Source organism: Drosophila navojoa, chromosome 2 (assembly GCF_054131105.1).
Source record: "Drosophila navojoa isolate 15081-1374.11 chromosome 2, UAZ_NAV_1.0, whole genome shotgun sequence".
Taxonomy (NCBI): Eukaryota; Metazoa; Arthropoda; class Insecta; order Diptera; family Drosophilidae; genus Drosophila; species Drosophila navojoa.
Window position 1 is genome coordinate 2,074,675 of NC_142890.1, and position 14,807 is coordinate 2,089,481.

Consider the following 14,807-nt stretch of genomic DNA (forward strand, 5'->3'; position numbering starts at 1 on the left):
AATTGCAAAAATTTTGCATTGTTCCAATTGGCTGCTCAATATACGAGTTAAGTTTTTTGTTATTCTAAATACACAATTTGCATTTAATTTATATGTAGACATTGCTGTTGTTGTTGTTGCTGCTGCTGTTGCTGCTGCTTTTATTGCTATTCTACAATTTATCATGCATTCAATTATTTCAATAGCTTTAGCATTAATAGAATTAGCGGCAAAAGGCGGAAATCATCGATTACATTTTATTTAATCCCATACAGTTCTCATAATTTTTTGTTCTATTATATATTTTTTATTAATTATGTTCGTCGCTCTGCTTGTTTGTTTTTTTTTTTTATTCTGTTTCTCGCTCACTTTCTAGAAATTTGTTTATAAATTATTCGACCTTCAGTTGTCTTCACATTTTCGCACATAGTAATATTTAATTTATGATTATTATTATTATTTTTTTCGTATAATTATATGATAGGCGATTGGGTTAACGCCGCTAATTGGATTTTATGTGTTTCGGTTAGTTAATGAAGGCAATAAATGAAATGTTTTTCAAACATGCCAATTAGCTAAGTGTGGAAAATCAATGGAAATCAAGCAAAATCAACTGCAAGGGCGGGTGGAAGAAGTTTGACAAAGTTGTAAATGAATTTCATTGAAGAGTTTGGGGAAATCTAATATCAGAAAAGACTGAGACTTGATAAGCAGCTCTAGCTAAGCGATTAACATTATTGCTAGCTGGAAAACCCAAGTCAATCAATAATCATATATATAAATTCATTTCATATATTGCATTGCTTTTAGTTTCATTTACTAAACTTAAATCGAATTCAAATTTCGATGGAATAAAGATTTTCATAAATTTGATTAGCATTATTTTATATACATAGTATTTTCCCAGACCAAGCAACAATCTAATATGACTCATAAGAAACAAATTTGATCGAGCAACATGTAAGCAAAGCAGCGAAATTATTTAGAATTTCCTTGGTTTGTTTTTCTTTTTTTTTACAAATTAGTCATATTCATATAAATATATACATATATATTGATCAATAAGTGCATGTACTAAAATCATATTGAAGTATTTAAGATGATTCATGTGGCATTTATAGATTATATGAAACGTATAATATATTGTATTTAATTTTACATTTAACTTCCTGGTTTTTTTTTAGAATGGTTTTGTATTTTATGTACTGTAGCTTTAATATAATGGGCAGCAGGAGACGTGGCAGAGCTGGTAAAATATTTATAAAAGAAGTAACAGAGTCCTAGGCCATGTTGGCTCGATTATCTGTCCAATAATTCAGCTGTCCGTCCGTTTGTCTGCCTTTTCTGGCAAGTGTCCATATGTCCGGCTCTCCATGCGTTTCATCCGTCTGTCTTTCTCTCTCTCTCTCTCTCTCTCTCTCTTTCCCTCTCTCTTTCCCTCCCTCTTTCTCTCTCTCTCTCTCTCTCTCTCTCTCTCTCTCTCTGCTGATCCGTCCATTCCTTCGTCTGTTCCCTTATCTAACCATCCGTCCGTTCGTCCATCAGCCCAGCCATTCGTCCATCAATCCGTCCGTCCGTTAGTCTGGCAATCTGTTTCCCTATCCTTTCGTCTGTCCATCCCTTCGCCCATTATGTATCCGTTCATCTACCCGTTCAACTGTTCTATCCACTCTCTCACTCCATCCATCCGTCCGTACGTCCTCACATCTGAAAGCCCGCACGTCTTCCAATTCAGCTGCCTAGTAACCGACTGGAAGCACACAGATCTATCTCAACAAAGAACTTAATAAATGTATATGGAAATATAGCTAAACAACTTGGCTTTGACAGCTGAAACAGTTAATACTTCCGTTGCAGCAATGGCCCTCGACTTGATGAACTCTTCCGTTTTGCAACCGAAAACAGGAACGAAACGCGAAACGCGGCATTTGGCCCTGCGGCGCCAACGATAAAAGATCATTGGCCATTAGTAGTTGTTGCGCACGACTTGTAGCAACAACAACAGCAACAACAACGACAACTCTCACCTGTTGCAACATGCAACATGAGCACGCGCCAACAGGCAACACCAACACAATGACAGGAAGATCGAAAACGAAACCAAAGCTTGGCCAACTAACTGGCCAGCCAGGCCGCTGGCCGCTAGCCCGCCTGGCTGGTTGGCTGGCTCAGTTACAGTAACACACATTCGACTGTTGTTGTTGTTGTTGTTGCCATTGTATGCAACGAAGCGCATTTCCATTTCTAACGTTGATCTGCGATCTGCAACAACCACGACAAACACGACCACAGCTAAAGCCGAGCTGTTGCTGTTGCTGCTGCAGCTAGTTGTTGTTGTTGTTGTTGTTGGCTTGCCTGAATGGGCGACTGGTTGACTAGCCTAGCCTAGCCTAGCTGACTGTAAGTAAGGTCGCCATTTGCAGTGGCGGTCGATCGCGGCTCGTTCATGGCCCAGCTCACCTACAAACCGACAACCAAAAAGACAAGTTTAGACGTTGTTGTTGCCATTGCAGTCGTTGTTGTTGTTGTTGTTTGTGCCATTGGACTTGCTCTTGGCTTTGAGTTTTATTGGTTGTTTGGCCATTGGCTGATTTATTGTGCATACTCACATGCCAGCCCATTGCAGTTTTTCCATTGCGCTCTTGACCCTAATGCCAGCTGACTAACAAAACTACTAAAATTTAACTCTGCTGTAATTGAGTCTTGCTTATGGCCATGTAGGTGGCCAAAAATTTAATTTCCTGGCAGTTAAGTGAAGCCAACACACAGCAAGGATGTTGCTCTGTGGCAGTTGAGCAGGGTTGGGGGCTGAGGCAGAGGCAGAGGATGAAGTTGAATTGGCATTCAAGGAAACTAAATGTGCCATGTCGAAATGTGTTGTCTGTATTTGTTGAAGCACTATCGAGGCAAACGGCATTGTCTATCTGTTGCTCTCACTGCACAAAACTGTTGCATGCAACAGGAGGAGCAGCAGGAGCAGCAGCAGCAGCAGCAGCAGTTAGCAGTTAGCAGACAACGATTCCATTTGCTGCTGGCACATGGCACATTTTCGACATGTTTTGTGTGCATTTTGGCAACAATAACAAAGTCATTCTGCCATATAGAAACGGAGGCAGTGGCTGCTGACTGGCAGCCCAGCCCAGCCCAGCCAGGCCCAGCCCTGCAGAGCCGAGCAGGGCAGAGCACAGAACGTCACGCGTTGCAGGAAATGTGCAAAACAACGTTACGAAACTTTTTTGTTGCTGCATGCGCAACAGGAGGCAGTCACCAATACCAATGCAACAGCAACACCGACACCACCACCCACACCACCCGCACCACCCGCACCACCCACTGAAATGAAAAAATAAAACGAATGCTTTGCTTTTGCTTTGACTTTGCTGCTTTTTGGGGCTGCTGTGGGTGTTGCTGCTGCCACCTCTGCCGCTGCCGCTGCCTCTGCTGCTGCCTCTGCTGCTGCCTCTGCTGCTGCCTCTGCCACTGCCACTGCTGCTGCTGCTTCGTATTTTTGCTTCGTTTTCATTTATTCCAAGTTTCCTCCTTTTTTTCATTTATTTTTTGCTTTAGCTATATATTTGGGTACAACGACTTGTTGCTTTGTCTGCGCCTGGGTGTGGCAGCTGGATGTTACGTATGCGACCTGTATGCCGGGCCACACAGTCTTATGCATGTGTGCAATATGTTTTATGATGTCAGTTTTGGGTTTTATTAAAACTGCCCTGAGATATATGCGAGCTGCGAGCGCATGCAATTTGGTAAATGTAATGCACAGCAAACAGAAGAAGAAGAAGAAGAAGCAGAGTGCAAAATGTTCTTCATTTTAATAAATACGTAAGCAGGCAATATGCATAAGTATTATCGCTTATGTGCTGACACATTGCGCATACGCCATGTGGCATCAGCTGCCGCTGTCGCGTCTGTCGCTGCTGCTGCTGCTGCGTTGTCTTATCAGCAGCCCAAATGTGCAGGCACTCTTTTTTTAGTGTAGTGCAACGGTAATATATACACTTATACACATTTACGAATCGGGGTCACCTTCAAATTATCAAATTTCGACCGAAATGATTAACGCAATAAACAAAATACAACAAAAAATACAACAAAAAAATGCATGAAAAATGAAAAATAAAAACGGCCTCTCCAGTCGTCCCCCCGTTTCAAATTATATAAAGAATTAAAGCGAGTTACAGCCGCAGCTACAACACTAACAACAGCAACAGAACCCACTCATTCGCTGGCGAAAAAACCTTATCTTTGTTACACAAAAAAAAAAAAAAAAAAAAAAAACGCAACGGGCACGACGATGTTGTTGATGATGATGAATTTGCCCTGATTTCGACACAAAAATAAACAAAATAAAAAATGAAGGCAGAATGCAAAAGAAACAACAACAACACAGACACATTGCTGTTTCTCAAATATAGTAAAAGAAAAATAGAAAAGTGCAACGAAAAATAAAATAAAACACACAAAATTTAGATAAGACGAAATTGAGTCAAGCAGCCAGAAAAAACTTCGCATGCAGTTTCTAACAGCAACAACAAAGCATACAACAGGAAACAACAAAAATTATGAAGAGCTACAACAACAACAACAAGAGCTGCAGCGCGTGTTTGGCCCGATCTAGCGGGCGGCCGAGAGGGGCATGAAAATATTTTTCAGCAGTTGTCTAAATAACAGCAAACGACATTGGCGTCAGTGCCAGAAAGCAAACGAACTAAATTGCTAAAAAAAAAAGCAAAAAAAAATCAACAACAACAACAACAACAAGAAATGTCCACAAAAAACAGCAACAACCACAACAACAACTAATGAAAATAAACGAAAACGTAACAAAAATCAATTGTCGCCAACCAAACGTCAATACAAGTGTGCATGTGTATCCACATATGTGTGTGTGTATGTGTGTGTGTGTATCGTCAAAAAACATGCAGCCGCAATTGGAACTATTTGCCAGCAAGGGTTGAGGGCGGGGGGGGGGGGGAGCTGAGAGGGCGGCTGCACAGTGAGTGCCATGCATTTAATTGCCGCCGCACAAAATGTCACATGGCTGAATTGAGCCAAGTGTGAGCGAGAAGGCTAACACGGCGAGAGCAAAAGAGACACAATGAGTGTGAGAGAGGGGTGTATATAGCCAAAATATACACATATAGATATGTTATAACAAGATATTCTAAGAACTAATTTGTTTAAGGAGCGATAAAAGGTTAAGGTTCATAAAAGCGGGCGTTAGGTAAAGATTATCTTTAGCTTATCTTTCAGTTGTAACCAGTCTAAAGTGAATGTGGGCATAGCTAGGCAGATAGATCCTAGTCTTTAAATTGTCTAGTTTATAAAGCAGAAACCTCTATAACTCGCACATAGACCAAAATTAATGAATAGCTACAACAAACGTTTTACTGCCTAAGATTTTTATTTTTATATAAATTTATATATATATTTATATATTATTTATAAACTATAAAGTTTATTAAAAAGTCTCTTACAGGACAGTGGTATACTCAGCTAGAGCTCAGGCTATCCATGAGGTCTCTGCACTACCGACCCCAATCACTCATACAAACATATTTCGAGGTTCCTTGACACCTAGCCATGCCCAAGTTAAACATCAAATCCCATTTATAGACCACCTTTCCAGGGTATCAGCACTATATTCCCTTGTTTATCTTGGATTTTCGTTTGTATATGATTCGACAAATAGGCCAAACCTTGCTGCTCGGTCAGACACTGAGATGACTCAGCTGGCGCACACATAGAGTGGATCACATGATACGTTTTATAGCCTAAAGTGATTTTTATCAAATTTCCGTTGATTAAAAAACTTTTGCTCTATCATTTAGCCAAGGCTTTAAGCTTTTTGCGTTCACAAATGACTGCCAATTATGCAATATATCAAATCAACTTCAATTTTGGATTTTCAAATATTCTGTAAAATATTTAAGGGCCAAGCGAAATCAATTGAAAACTTGTCAATGACGCGTTGAGTGAGTGTTTGAACAAAAGCTTGTTGCACTCAACATGCAACACTGATGGAGCACACAACAACAACAACAGCGAGTGCTCATCAATTGGGCATAAATGAAACAACAACAAAAAGTGGAAGGTTTAATAGAAAAGTCGTTGGCTTAATACACTTTTATAGATATAGGATTTCTAAATTATATAAAAGTGGAGAATAAAAATATTTATTATGCAATTTATGTTCATAAAAAAAACAAGTAAGAAAGCTCTAGTCGAGACTGCTCGACTACGAGATACCCTGAACCCTTCGAGCAACTGATATTTCAATAATAATTCGCACATACACACGCACACACACATTCGCAAACAAACAAACACAAGCACACACACACACAGGCAGCAAACAAACACAAGCACACACACACACGAGCACATATACAGGCGATTGCGCTTGGGTTGCGCTGCAGTGTTGGCAATATAATCAGAACTTATTTGTTGAATAATTTAATTTCTAGACGTACGATCGAAATGAAACTTTCAGAACGTAATCATAATGTTAAAATGTATGTGTATACCGAAGCACAAGTCACTAGTATTTGATATACGACTTTTACAAAGTTGAGGGTGAGGGGGTGGATTTAGGGGTGGGGGTAAATTTTAACAAAAACCGAAATTGTATAAAATTCATCTTAATATACATTTTAAATTTGGAGACTCTAGCCTGAAAGATGTAGGAGATATAATTTTTTAACTGATCTTCGATAAGGGTTTTTATCGATAAAAAAGTATCGGAATGAGTTATCGTTTTTTAGTGATAAACTCGATATGCGCGCGATATATACGGACATTTAAAAAAAAAGTTGAAGTCTCTAGCTCTTATATCTTCTGAGATCGACGCGTTCATACATACGGACAGACGGACGGACGGACGGACGGACGGACGGACGGACGGACAGACAGACAGACGGACAGGGCCAAATCGACTCAACTCGTCGCCCTGATCAAGAATATATATACTTTGTGGGGTCTGCCACGCCTCCTTCTGCCTGTTACATACATTTTAACAAAACCATTATACCCTGATTTCCCATTTTCAATGGGTTCAGGGTATAAAAAAATACATATATATATATATCATTTTTTTCTCAATATTTCAAAATTTTTTTTAATTAAAAAAACATTATTTTAAATTTTACAAAATAAGTAAATAATACAATATTTTAAAATTATTTTTTCAACGTAATTTTTAAAAGTAAAAATCTAAGTAATTTAGATTAGTTTTAAAATACTAAAATTATTTAGAGTCTTTTTTAATTTTCATCAAATTTTTGCACAATAATTTCAAAATATTGAAACCATATATTATTAAAATTTCATTAAATTATTGTACAATATTTTCGCACTCTGTATCTAATCGTGGCATATTGACTGATCTACCTACACTACCCTTTCATTTTATATAAAACTGAATTTAAATTGAAAACGCATATCTGCTGTGAAAATATTTCGAATATTTCTAACCTTTTTTTTGTTCTCTACTATTTATTTTTATAATTTTAAGCAACATTTGTATTTGCATTGGCCAGCGCGAGCAGTTGAATTGCTATTGACATTAACTTGTTGTATTGTTTTTTTGTTTGTTTGCAATTTTTGTCATTGATAAGCCTAAGGACACTGTGGCACTGTGGGGCAAAAACCGATGCATTCAATATTATTTATACAATTGTGCATGTGGCAAATATCGAGTTTGCTTTTCGGCAACAAAAGCTGCGCGCCAGCTACGGCAATAGACGCGAATGCCATTTAGCCAGATAACGCACACGCCGACTGTACTGAATTTATTTATTTTTCTATTTTCCTATTATTTTTTTTTTTATTTTTAGTTTATTGAAAGTGTGCAAATAAGTTTTAGCAGTTTTATGCAAGTTTCAGCTGCACCTGTTGCCTCTTCAATGCGAATTGTCATTGTCTTTCTTATGCAAACTACGTGGATTTTGCATTTGCTGTCGCATGGCCAAAGTTAAATTAAAACCCATTTGTTTTTTTTTTTTTTTTTGCGTGCTTCTCTGCTCCACACGCTGCAAAAGAAAAACATCGGCGAAAAAGTTTGCCACATAGCCAAACCAAAGCCCAGCAGCACCACGCACCGCCCACCACCCACACATTGGGTGGGAGTGGGGTTAGGGGCTGGGCGTTGCACAAACTACTATACAAAAACAACTGCCTGTTGCACTTTCCTATATACCTGGAATGCTTCCAGTGTTTGGGTCTCTGGCCTTCCAACATCCCCGAACCACCAGAACAAAAAAAAAAAAAAAAGAAAAAATTTGAAGAAATAAAATAAAAGCAAAATACGAAAAAAAAACTAGAGTAGAAGCAGAAGAAGAAGCTGAAAAAATGCGATATAACACCCAACTCCTGCTGCAGCGCTGCAGCAACAGTTTATTTTATGCGCTACGCTTTTGTAGTTAGCCAGAAAGAGTGTGAAAGGGAGAGAGAGAGAGGGAGTGAAAAAAGCAAAAGAGATAGATAAGGTAGGAGAGACAGAGACAGAGTGTGCCAACTGTAGCTCGCTTTTCTGTTGGCTCTTTGACTGCAGCCAAAGCGCAGCCAATTTGAATGAAGCAATTGATTTTGAATGCATTTTCCATTTCTAGTTTTCTATTTTCTAATTTTTGCTTTTTTTTCTGCATATATTTAAATTTGATAAACGCAAGTGCGCCGCTCTTAGCTTTAACATGCTAAACGCCTATTTACACAGTCCGATTTCCACTTTAGCTTCAATGAATCACGCACGAGGCCTGATGCACTCTGTACTTATACTAAGGAAAATTGTGTTCTACAGAATTATATTTATATGTTATCGATATAGTTCAACAGAAATAAGACTTTATGTGGTACATTGGTATATACTTGTATAATTATAGAGAGTATATCTGCAGCTTGTCTACTATATTCCAGTTTCTGTGCTCTTTATTCCTAATATTGTTTAACCAACTGAGTCGACATTGGTTCAATCTTCTGTATATCGCTGATTCTCTTCTTTATTCTGTTAGAGCATGAACACAGCGGACATAATTGTTCCTTTGATATCGTTACTAGCTTGCATTATAACTATAATTATTATAAGTATATTCGGATTTCGGATTTACTCTAAGGTTTTGTAGATCAAGTTGCTGGACTTAGCTTATACAACGATATAGTTCTATCCCATAATCTGGAATTTTAATCTTGAACTGAAAAAATAACTCATTTTTCAGAATAATACAAGATTTTCAAGAACTCAGCTCAAATATTTATATAGATAAGAGAATAAAGCTATCAAAGTTGCCTGCACGGAGCACCCTTTTTTACAGGGTATCTGATAGCCAGTCAACGAAATCAGATTGTCTGTGAAAGGCTATACAGGGTATCTACAAGCCAAACAACTCGTTTACGTGTATAATAGCTAGAGCACTCTTGTCACATAAATGTATAATGTGCCCCAAAAAAGTAAGAAGAAGCGAACAGAAATTGGCTAAACTTTGGTTTAGTGACTCACACTGAGTCAGCAATGGGATGCATGTGACGACTGTGCCTCGTGGCTGACTGTTGCCTGTTGCATGTAGCTCGCTGCTCGTTGCCTGTGCGGCAAGTTGTTGCATAAGCAACAATGGCTTGTGAGACTTGTTGCCAGTATGCCACTGCCACTGCCACTGCCCCTGCCACAGCCACAGCCACTGCTGCTGCTGTCGTTGAGCACTTCTAATCCAATCACACGAACAATGGCAATGCAAATGCAAGCTCAGTCGGAGCAGCTACAGCAGCAGCAACTTCCTTTGTCTGCCATTGAGAGCCATATGCAACGCAGACGTTGCAATTGCCGCGCTGACTTGCCTTGCCGCTGTGTTGATGGTCAAGGTCATGAACCTGTTCCAATAACTCGTTTTTCTTACGTGCCACACACACACACACACACACACACACACACAGACAGGGAGACAAACAGACAGACAGACAGACGGACTGTTAGACAGGGGTATGGACGGGCAGCCAACAGATGATTGTATGTTGCATGCTGGCTAAAGTTGCTGCCGCTCTGGCTCTGCTCTAATGCTAATCCTGGCAGATTCGCCAGCATGCCAGCGGCATTTGGCTTTTGCTTCCATGCCATGACTAATGGCTGTCTAATGGCCCAAGCAGCGGCTGCCAAGCGGCAGCTCAAATCAATTTGCCAAACATGAAATTAAATTTCAATTCAACTTAACACAAACTTGTTGTTGCCGCACACACACACACACACACACACATAGAGCAAGGACACGTGGCAAGAATTTATATACATAGTATATGTATGTCATATATACGAGAAATGAATTGCGATAAATTGTCGCGCGTGGGCGTCGTCCACCTGGCTGATTCATTGTTTTGTTTTTCAGCTTCGGCCGTGTTCAGTGTCAGCGAATGAATTATGCGAAATCAAAATGCGATTTGCTGCAAATCAAACAAAGAGAATCCATTCGAGCAAATGCTTCCGTCTGTCAGCGCGTTGAAATTAGAAGCGCATTAATTAGAAATCTTTATTATTCTAATTTTTTTCCATTTCCATTTCTATATTTTTTTTTATGAATTCAACACAATAAATTTGAGGCGACATTTGTGCATAAATTGCAAATAAAGATTTCCGTGAATTTCTTTTTATTTTACTTCTATATATTTTGTGCATTGAGACGCATTCAACGGCAGCAGCAGCAGCAAAAACAACAACAACAACGGCAACATTTTGTCAAAAGCTGCCCATATTGATAATTGTGCATTTGATGCCCATTGTTGAGTTTGTGTGTGTGTGTGTGTGTGGTGTATGTGTGTACAAGCAAATATGGCGTGCACTTGTCGGGCTTCGCGTCTTATTTATTTCGCCAGCTCTTACGGAAAATTTTGTTGAGGTTAGGTTAAAGAACCAAAACGAAATTTCGAAAAAGTAAACAATTGAAAATTTATTAATGTTATACTCCAACTTCAACTTATACTTATACTTATACTTATACTTATACTTATACTTATACTTATACTTATACTTATACTTATACTTATACTTATACTTATACTTATACTTATACTTATACTTATACTTATACTTATACTTATACTTATACTTATACTTATACTTATACTTATACTTATACTTATACTTATACTTATACTTATACTTATACTTATACTTATACTTATACTTATACTTATACTTATACTTATACTTATACTTATACTTATACTTATACTTATACTTATACTTATACTTATACTTATACTTATACTTATACTTATACTTATACTTATACTTATACTTATACTTATACTTATACTTATACTTATACTTATACTTATACTTATACTTATACTTATACTTATACTTATACTTATACTTATACTTATACTTATACTTATACTTATACTTATACTTATACTTATACTTATACTTATACTTATACTTATACTTATACTTATACTTATACTTATACTTATACTTATACTTATACTTATACTTATACTCCCTCCCACATTCCTATCGAACTAATTTCACAACTCGAAAAGAATTCGGAACAGCAGCAAAAAATATGGTGAAAAAGTGCTGAAAACAAATCTCTTGCATTTTGAGTAGAACTGACAAAGGGAGAGAGATTTACGGCAAAATTACAGAGAGAGCAAAAAATGTGCGTTTCACATGAAAATCAATAAAAAAAAAATGAAAAATTACAAGAGTATAATACAATTTATTAACAGCAAAAAGTTTTTGTCAAAAAAATGTGCATATTTTTTACAGCATTGTTTTTAGTGTTCATGGAATATTCTTGACCTTTTCGAGTGTGCGATAGTGCAAGTATGAGTGTGTATGTGTGAATGCGGGTAACTCGTGTTGCGGTTTTTACAAAGCATATAGAATGCACTCACTCAAACACACACATACACACAAACGCTGACATGTTAAATTTGTGAAAATGTTAAGACAAAAATGTAAATTCAATTGATATGTAAATGTATTTATTATTAATATACAATTTTACTTACTTTCAGTGTGTTGCAATAGTTTTCAGTTATTTGCGTATTTCGCGCACGTTTCAATATAAAAAAATGTTTTGTTATTAATACAATTGTGGGATTTTTTTGTTGTTTCTTAAATTCTTAGAGTCACAGCACTTGAATTGTCATTAATATATATGGATATATACTTCAGCAGAGATTTTTTGTTTGATTGATTTTTGATTTGGGCTTCGATGGGAGGAAATACAAATTTGTTATCACAAGCGAAACGCTCGTCAACTGTTTTGCTAGTCTTTGGGCTAGCGAAGAGGAAGCACATGCAATGCACTCTTACACACACACAGGCATAGATGAGAGCAGACGAACACTGATACACATGTACGTATGTGTATGTGTGTGTGTATGCGTGTGTGTGTGTGTGTTGGTAGCAGCAGCAGAAAATAAATAAAAATTTCGCACCGCGACCAACGTCAACAACAAACAAACACCGACACTAACAACAAGCGCAGACAACTTTACTAATACGTAAACAACAAAATCGACTAATATGACGACGACGACGACGCCGACGTCGACGCAGACGATGCCGTTGACGCTGACGTCGCTGCTACTGCTGCTGCTGCTGCTGCTGCTGCTGTTGCTGCTGCGCTGCGCTGCGCTTACAACGACAATCCGAAGCTAAGGCAAAAGCGTACCGAACCGTTCGAAACGACCGACAATAAAGCTGCCATCCAGCTGAGCTGCCCGGCACTTTGACTATGAGCTGGAGCCCAACTGAGCGGCGGCAGAATGAGTGCAGCGGCGTGCTGCTCTCCACACACTCACACTCACAATCACAATCACTCACACACACACACGCACACACACACGCACATGACAAAGAGCCAGCCACAATGCTGCGTTGTAAAGGTCTAAGAAAAGTTTCGCAGTTCGCATGCATTTGCCTTGGCTGAGAACAAACCGCTCAAGTTACAACTGTGTGCATGTGTGTGTGTGTGTGAGTGTGTTGAGAAAAAATTGCAGTGGCAGTGTCAGCGCGTTAGCGAGAGCTAGACAGAGAGCTAGAGAGCAACAGAGAGGAAGCTAGAGAGGGAGAGAGAGAGAGAGAGAGCGAGACCCTGGCCAAGTGGGAGGTAGCAGCCGGCTAGCTGCTGTTGTCAATGTATTGGTGCGCTTCATTCATGGCAGCCGGCAAAAAAACGTTAAAAGCGAAATTGGTTAAAAAAAACTCAAACTCACACACACACACAGACACACACTCGCAGTGCAGAGAGCAAACAAAAAAAATGTAAAGAAAATGGTGGCTAGAATCAACTGGGAGCGCAATGAAAAAAAAAATTTGTCATCTCCTCCTGGCTAAAGAGCGCGAGAGCGACTGCTGAGCGACTGCAGGCGGGGAAGGCCAGTGTCAGTGTGTTTTTAATTGCACTTGGCGCTGCATTAGTGTGTGTAAACACACGCACACACACACGCACACACAGCTGTCTCAGCGCTCAGCGCTAAATGCACTCAGAACCAAAACGCGCTCTGAGTGCGTTTTTTTTTGCAATTTTTGTTGTTGTTGTTTTTTTCGTTATTTTTTTTTTTTTAGCTTTTTTTCGCTTAATACATTTTGTGCATTTTGCTCTCCATTTTGTAATTTTTCAACAGTTCTTTTTCGGTTGCGAAAACAAGTCCGAAACTGCGACGACGGCGACGGCGACGACGGCGACAGGCAACGCTTTGTTTAGCGCTGGAGACGAAGACGGAGACGCTCACTCACCGCTCGAAATGCAACTGGCGACTCCGACAACGCGCGCCCGTTGCACATGCACTTTTAGTTGTTTGTTGTTGTTGTCGTTTTTTGCTTGGTTTTTTTTTTTTTTTTTTTTTTTTTTTTTTGAGTGTGCAACGGTTTGTGCGAATGTCGAGCGCGCGCGAGAGCAACTGAAATTATAATAATTCGCCCAGCCGGACGACAGACGGACGGCGAATTCGACTCGGCTTGCAGCGACTCAATTGCATGTCATTGTAGACGAAAAAAAAAAATAAATAAATAAAGAGGCGAAAATAAAAATACTTTTGAGAATTTTCGGCACAGCGAATTATGGACTCTCGACTCTGTGTGCGAGAGTGAGATAGATTGACAGTGGAGGGGGACGTGGAGTGGGGGGGAGTTGCAGTCTAGCTGTGACTGTGGCTGGGGCTGGGACTGGGTCTCTGCCTGAATTTAGTCGTGACTCGGTTTCAAGGTCTCTCAATTAATGCGAAAATTTCGTTGTAAATGTTTTTTTCATTTTTGTTTTTTTTTTTTTATTATTATTTTGTTTATTTTTGTTTGCATGCTTGTAACAAAATTCGTGTATAATAAATATAGTAATTGTTTAACCATTTTTTTTTGCTATTTTTTTACGACTTTAATGCTTTTCTAATAAGCGAAATATTTGTTGATTTTTTAATTGCATTTACATTTGTTAACGGCGACTCTTTGACCTTGGGCCTTGCATAGTCAAGAACTGGCATTTGAAGTGGCGAAGGTGATGGAGGCGTATACATACATACATGTACTTATGTATAGATGTGTGTGTATAAATGTTTGGCTATATGATACTGGTTGAAACGAGGTTTTGAGCTAAAGCAAGCCTTGAGTCAAGCTGACATTGGTTATTATTAGCAGCTAATGAGGAATGATTTTTGTGAATCGTTATTAATCTACATATATAGAGAGTAAAGATAGTTAGTGGAAGTATATGCCATATGTGAGTGATTTCATCTCTTAATACAGATGGATCTTCGAGTTCAGGTAAGCTAAATGCTTTAAATTTAATCTGTAATCCTAGATATAAAATTAAATTCGTAAATTCAAC

At 38.6% G+C, this 14,807-nt stretch overlaps 1 protein-coding gene across 2 annotated transcripts in view; it reads right to left on the reverse strand.

The window, feature by feature from the left end:
* Eip93F (Ecdysone-induced protein 93F) overlaps window positions 1-13,501 on the reverse strand; it is a 77,004-nt gene extending 63,503 nt beyond the window's left edge. The window contains exon 1 of one of the 2 annotated variants that reach the window (XM_089256604.1): window positions 11,989-13,501. The gene's annotated coding sequence lies outside the window, so the exon portion shown is untranslated. The remainder of the gene's footprint in view (window positions 1-11,988) is intronic. The other variant, XM_030391153.2, reaches the window with a different exon arrangement.
* Window positions 13,502-14,807: the final 1,306 nt, after the last annotated feature.